Source organism: Triticum aestivum, chromosome 1A, assembly GCF_018294505.1.
Source record: "Triticum aestivum cultivar Chinese Spring chromosome 1A, IWGSC CS RefSeq v2.1, whole genome shotgun sequence".
Classification (NCBI taxonomy): Eukaryota; Viridiplantae; Streptophyta; class Magnoliopsida; order Poales; family Poaceae; genus Triticum; species Triticum aestivum.
Window position 1 is genome coordinate 242,459,161 of NC_057794.1, and position 5,825 is coordinate 242,464,985.

At 45.9% G+C, this 5,825-nt stretch overlaps 1 pseudogene; it reads left to right on the forward strand.

Annotated features, from left to right (window-relative positions):
* The window catches only part of LOC123113916 (uncharacterized), a 35,826-nt pseudogene extending 31,060 nt beyond the window's left edge, over positions 1-4,766 (forward strand).
* Positions 4,767-5,825: the final 1,059 nt, after the last annotated feature.

Here is a 5,825-nt window from a genome sequence, read left to right on the forward strand (position 1 = left end):
CCCGCCCCACGACCCCGCTGCGCCCCGACGACCGCGCTTCGCCGTCCGGTGCTGCTCGACACCATCGCTAGACCCCGCCGGACCGCCTCCTTGACCCTGCCCCGCCTCTCCATCGACGGCATGCATCGAGCCTCACCGACCCCCTGCCCTGCAATGGGGGTGAGCAACCCCCTTGCCTCCCTTCCGAATCCCCCGCCGTAGACGTCGCCGCCCGTACGCGCTCGCCCCCGCTTGGCCGCGGCCCTGCCTCGCGTGGCCACACCGGGCCGTGACCCACGCCGTCCGTGTGCGCGCCCCGCCGTGCTTGTGGCTCGCCTGCTCCCGCCGCCGCCGCTGCTTCCTATTGCTGCTGCCGTCGTTTGCTCACAGCCGCTCGCCGCTGTCGCTCTCCCCTGCCTCTGCTCCCTGCTGCGGCAACCTTATGCGACCCCCTCCTCGCTGCTGCTCGCCACTCCGCCACCCCTGGTCGCCCCCTTCCTCACGCCCGTCCTGGCCTTTGCTCGCCGACGGCCGAGGCTGGCCTGAGCCAGTGCCCGGTCGGCGACCGGCGCCTGCACCCGTTGTCCGCCCACCCCGTTTGGCCTACGGGCCAATGACAGATGGGGCCCAGCCCCTAAAACGAAAATAAAAATGTTTAAGAAATAGTCATGTAAATAAATAAACAATTTAATTAATTAATTAGTGAATTAATTAACTTAATTATTTTGGTTTAATTAAACTACTTAAACTTAATCACCCTAATTACTTTTAGACTAATCTAACTGTTAGTTTAGCTGCTGTGAGAATGACATGCGGGCCCTTCTCAAACTGTTCACCTTTTGACCAGTCAACGGTCCAGTCAAGCCGTGACTGGAACAGTTGACCAGGGCCCCACCAGTTAGCCTCTGTGCTGTTCTGCTGGGTACCTTTTTGGGCACACCTAGCTTTTTGCTTTTAAAATGTTTCGTATTAATTAATTAAAACAATTTCAGAATATTAATAAAACTTTAGAAATTCATAGTAAATAAACCGTAGCTCAGATCGAAAAACTTTATACATGAAAGTTGCTCAGAATGACAAGACGAATCCGAATACACCCTCCGTTCGTCTATCACACGTCCCTAGCATAGCAAACGTTGAACTTTTTCCGTCCGGTTCATCTGTCTGACAAACGTCCGGAACCGAGAAAACTTTCCCGGATGTTATCCTCCTTCGTCAGTATCGTCTAGCGCTGCGTTAGAACACCTCTAGCACCGCTTATTGTCTTGTTATGCTTATGTTTGCGTGTATTTACTCTTTCTTCCCCCTCTTCTTCTCCGGTAGACCTTGAGACCGCTGCTGATGCCCCAGTGTTCGACTACGTCGACAACGACCCCTCCTTGCCAGAGCAACCAGGCAAGCCCCTCCTTTGATCATCCCGATATCGCCCATTCCATTATCTCATGCTTGCATTAGAATTCTGCTATTGTTATTGTTTGCTCCTATTCTGATGCATAGCCTGCTTTTGTAACCTGCTTATTGCTACCTACCTGCTTATCCTAAAATGCTTAGTATAGGTTGGTTAGTGCTCCATCAGTGACCCCCACCTTGTCCTTGTTTCCCTGCTTCATCATCGAAGACCTGATCAACGGGATTGAAGACCAGGCCCCAACACTGCACGTCACTTTCCCCTTTTGTTGCTCGACTCTGCAGAGTTACCATCGAGTGCCGAGGGTGGAACCTCTTACATCACTCCTAATGAGATCTCTGTAGTGTAGCTATTCGGTCGTGGTCATCGAGGGTGATTTCCTCCTTAACCACTTCCGATACAGCTCTGTTGTGCAACCCCTCAAGTGTGAACCTCGAGGGTGGATCCTCTTATGTTCACCTTGGTGATTACATCGAGTGGAATTCACCGGGGGTGATTCCTCGAGTTTTCCCCTTGGTGTTAGACACACAGTTACTATGGTTACTATGACTTTGCACTGAGCCATGTTATTCAAGACGGTTCGGCCCTGAGGGGTACCCGCACGAGCTTAATTGCGAGTGATGTGGAGTCGGGTTGACCTGGAAGGTTCCCAGGAGACACTTACGAGGCGTGGCTAGGCATTCTTAGCCCTTGCCACAAGTACTCGAGACGGGGCGACGGGGTCACATCGATCGTGAGTCTCTGCTCATTACCGCGTGCTCCTAATCCACTATGATTTGGATATCTGATCCGAGGGGCCTCTGGCCTGATAGCACTAACCATCACGTGGGCATAGTATGGGCGTTCTGCGTCGTATACATCAGCCGAAGCTTAATAGACGCCAGCGACTGAGCGGCGCGCGCCGGGTTGGACTGGTAAGCACCTACCTTTTTGAAGGAGGTAGCTAGGTCTGCTCACCGGCCGCCCACGCAACATGCAGGAGTTCCCGGGGAGATGGCCCATGATCCCTGGGGGCATAGGTTTAGTCCGGCGTGCTGACCTCTCTATTAATCCTAGGTCGGGTTGCGGCGTATTGTTTGGCCGAGGCCGGGCATGACCCAGGAAAGTGTGTCCGGCCGGAGTTAATCGAGCGTGGTGGGTAAGTTGGTGCACCCCTGCAGGGAAGAAAACATCTATCGATAGTCTGTCCTACGGTAACGAACACTTGGAGTTGTATCCCGATCGATACAACTAGAACTGGATACTTGTGATGAGAATTGGTTTGTGATGATAACTGGATAGTATGGCTCTGGGATTGCACTCCCATAGGGAGTCGAGAAAGGATCTCCGGCCGAGGTTGATAACACTACTACTACTTATTTTATGCTACTCTTATCTCTTCTGATACTGCAAGATGCTTGGAGCTGCTTGAAGATGTTGAAGATGCTAGTCTTCGATAGGGTTAGGCTTTCTCTCTATTCTAGCATTTCTGCAGCCCAGTCCACATATAGAACCTTCCTTTGGTAAATGTTGCATATGTATTGTAGATCCTTGCTTGCGAGTACTTTGGATGAGTACTCATGGTTGCTTTGGTCCCCCCTTTTCCTCCTTTTCCATTCTTCTCAGATGTCGCAACCAGATGGTGGAGCCCAGATCCAGATGCCACCTTCGACGACGACTGCTACTACACTGAGGGTGCCTACTACTACGTGGAGGCCGCCGACGACCAGGAGTAGTTAGGAGGCTTCCAGGCAGGAGGCCTTGCCTTTTCGATCGATGATGCTTTTGTGCTAGCCTTCTTAAGGCAAACTTGCCTAACTCATGTCTGTACTCAGACAATGTTGCTTCCGCTGACTCTGGTGTATTCGAGCTTATGTATTCGAGCCCTCGAGGACCCTGGCTTGTAATATAACGCTTGTATTATTTTAATTTGTGTCTAGAGTTGTGTTGTGATATCTTCCCGTGAGTCCTTGATCTTGATCGTACATATTTGCATGTATGATTAGTGTCGATTGAATCGAGGGCGTCACAAAAGTAGAGGCAAGAAATCGCACAGTCGAAAAAACAATAAACACTGGACACATGAAGAAGTGAAGAAGCTGATTAAGGGTGTCAAGAGATATGGTGAAGGGCGATGGACTACACTAAAGCGTCATTACTTCTCATCATCAGTTCGAGTGCCAACACATCTCAGGGTATGTATACTAGGGGACTATAAACTTGCTTACATGACATTTTTGTCTATGTGGAGAAGGTAATAAAATAATAAAAGGAGTGGGCTCACATGCAAAATTTGGCCTTTGCATGTGCTCCTAGACACAAAGAGTAAATGCAAAGGTAAGTAAAAATAATGACTAAGGACACTGCCAATTCATTGGTTCTTAATGTGTCATCCCAGGTTGTGAAAGATTATTTTAAAGACAACCACCACAATCCATTATCTCTTAGCTGTTGTATCTAAGTGATGTCACATTTAATTCGTTTAGAGTTTATATTTTTCATCTCATCATTATTGCCTAGTTATTAAAAGAAGTGAATGAAAGAGAAAATAAATAAGAAGAGAATTAATTTCATTGCGTAGGGAAGTGCGCTAAGAGTCGTCTCTCCTGCAAACAAAGCAAGTATAATATTAAGGAGCTACTCCCTCCATTTCAAATTACTTGTCACAGAAATGGATGTATCCCGAACTAAAATACATCTAGATACATCCATTTTTGCGACAAGTAATTCAGAACGGAGGGAGTATAAGGTTGCTTACATAACAACTTTCGCCTATGTGAAGAAGAGAGAGAGAGAGAGAGCTCATGCAAGGGTCAATATCTATACGTGCTTCTAGGTAAAATGAACAAACGAGAGGAAAAGAAAAGAGAGGAAGTAAAAAAAGACTAACTAATAGCAAACTCTATTAATACAAGTTCCTACGAGAAAATTAAAAGTTCACTATATTAATAATTATTGATGACGACTATTGATGACATAATCGTCTTACTAAGCTTGCTCAACTCTCCTCTCTTTCTTCTTAATTGAAATGCCACCTCGGTATTTTTTTTCTACAAAATAATGCTAATAGGCAAACACTAGAAGTGCCCTAACATAAAATTCAACCTTGTAGTCGACCCCATTTCATTAGTAATTAATAGTGATGGTTAAAAAATATTAGTAGTTCATATAACATGTTGTTTCATGTTCCAGGATAAGTGGAGAAACCTCCGGAAAGCTTGTGGAGTCCCGTGCTGCTCCAAAAGGAAGGTCAGATTCATTATCTTATTTTCCATATAGTTACCCCATGTGCAATACTAAGTACATCACATTATTAAAAAGCTATTGTTACTTGATATAGGAGAAGGCACAAAATACTATGCTCCGGCCCCTAGATTCAAAGTTGATCAAACAGATCTGAAGGTTAGCTAAGAAATAGAATGTGAAATGAACAACTAGCTGGGAATGACAGCCAAATGCTAGTTGAAGCTATATACTCCCTCAGGTTATTTTTACTCCGCATATTAGGTTTTGGTCAAGTCAAACTTTACAAAGTATGATCAAAAATATATTAAAAAATATCAACATTTACCATACCAAATACATATTACGTGAAACTACATTTTGTGATGAATCTAACGATGTTGATTTGACATTGTATATGTTGATACTTTTTTCTATAAATTTGATCAAAATAGAGATGCTTTGACTTTAGACAAAACTTATATGTAGACTAAAAAGAATCAGAGGGAGTATGTTTTTTGTAAGTAAAGTTAGCAACATCTAAATGTGTGTTTCTCTCATAATTGGGAAGCTCGTGAATATATTATGTAAGGATCATGTGCAGCCGACCTGGGCTTTGTCAATGTGTATTTTTTTAGAGAAGTCCACATTTCAACCCTAAATTAACCACACGGGTTTAAAACTCAACCTTGAACTTTGAAACCGGTTGAAATACACCCCAAAATCAACCCTGGTCTCGGTTTCGACCAAGTCAACACTACAAAAAAAGACACATCCATGACATTTTGGGCCGAACAAATTTTTTTTCTGTCATACATATGACACTTCTATGACGATAACCATGACAAAACCCAGTATCATCATAGATGTGGTGGGCTCCTACTTCTATGACAAAAAATCATGACAGAAAATGGGCTTTTCGTCCTGGGCGGGCCGGAGACGCAGCTGCATGACATTTTTTGGGCCGTCCATGACGGAAAAAACCATGGTAGAAGCGAGGGGGAGGAAAATTTCAGGGAGTTCCCAGTTACGGTGGGTGGTCGGGGCCGAGCGCGCGTTTCTCTCGTACACGTACACGTGTGTGTGCGAGGCATTGACTCTAACTGAACCCGAGCGAGGCATTGGGCTCTAACTGAACCCGAGCGATTGCACTGCAGGCTACGTGTTACTGAACCTGAGCTATCGATCGATGGCTGTTAACTGAACCCGATCGAGCGATTCCTTCGCTACTGCTGCT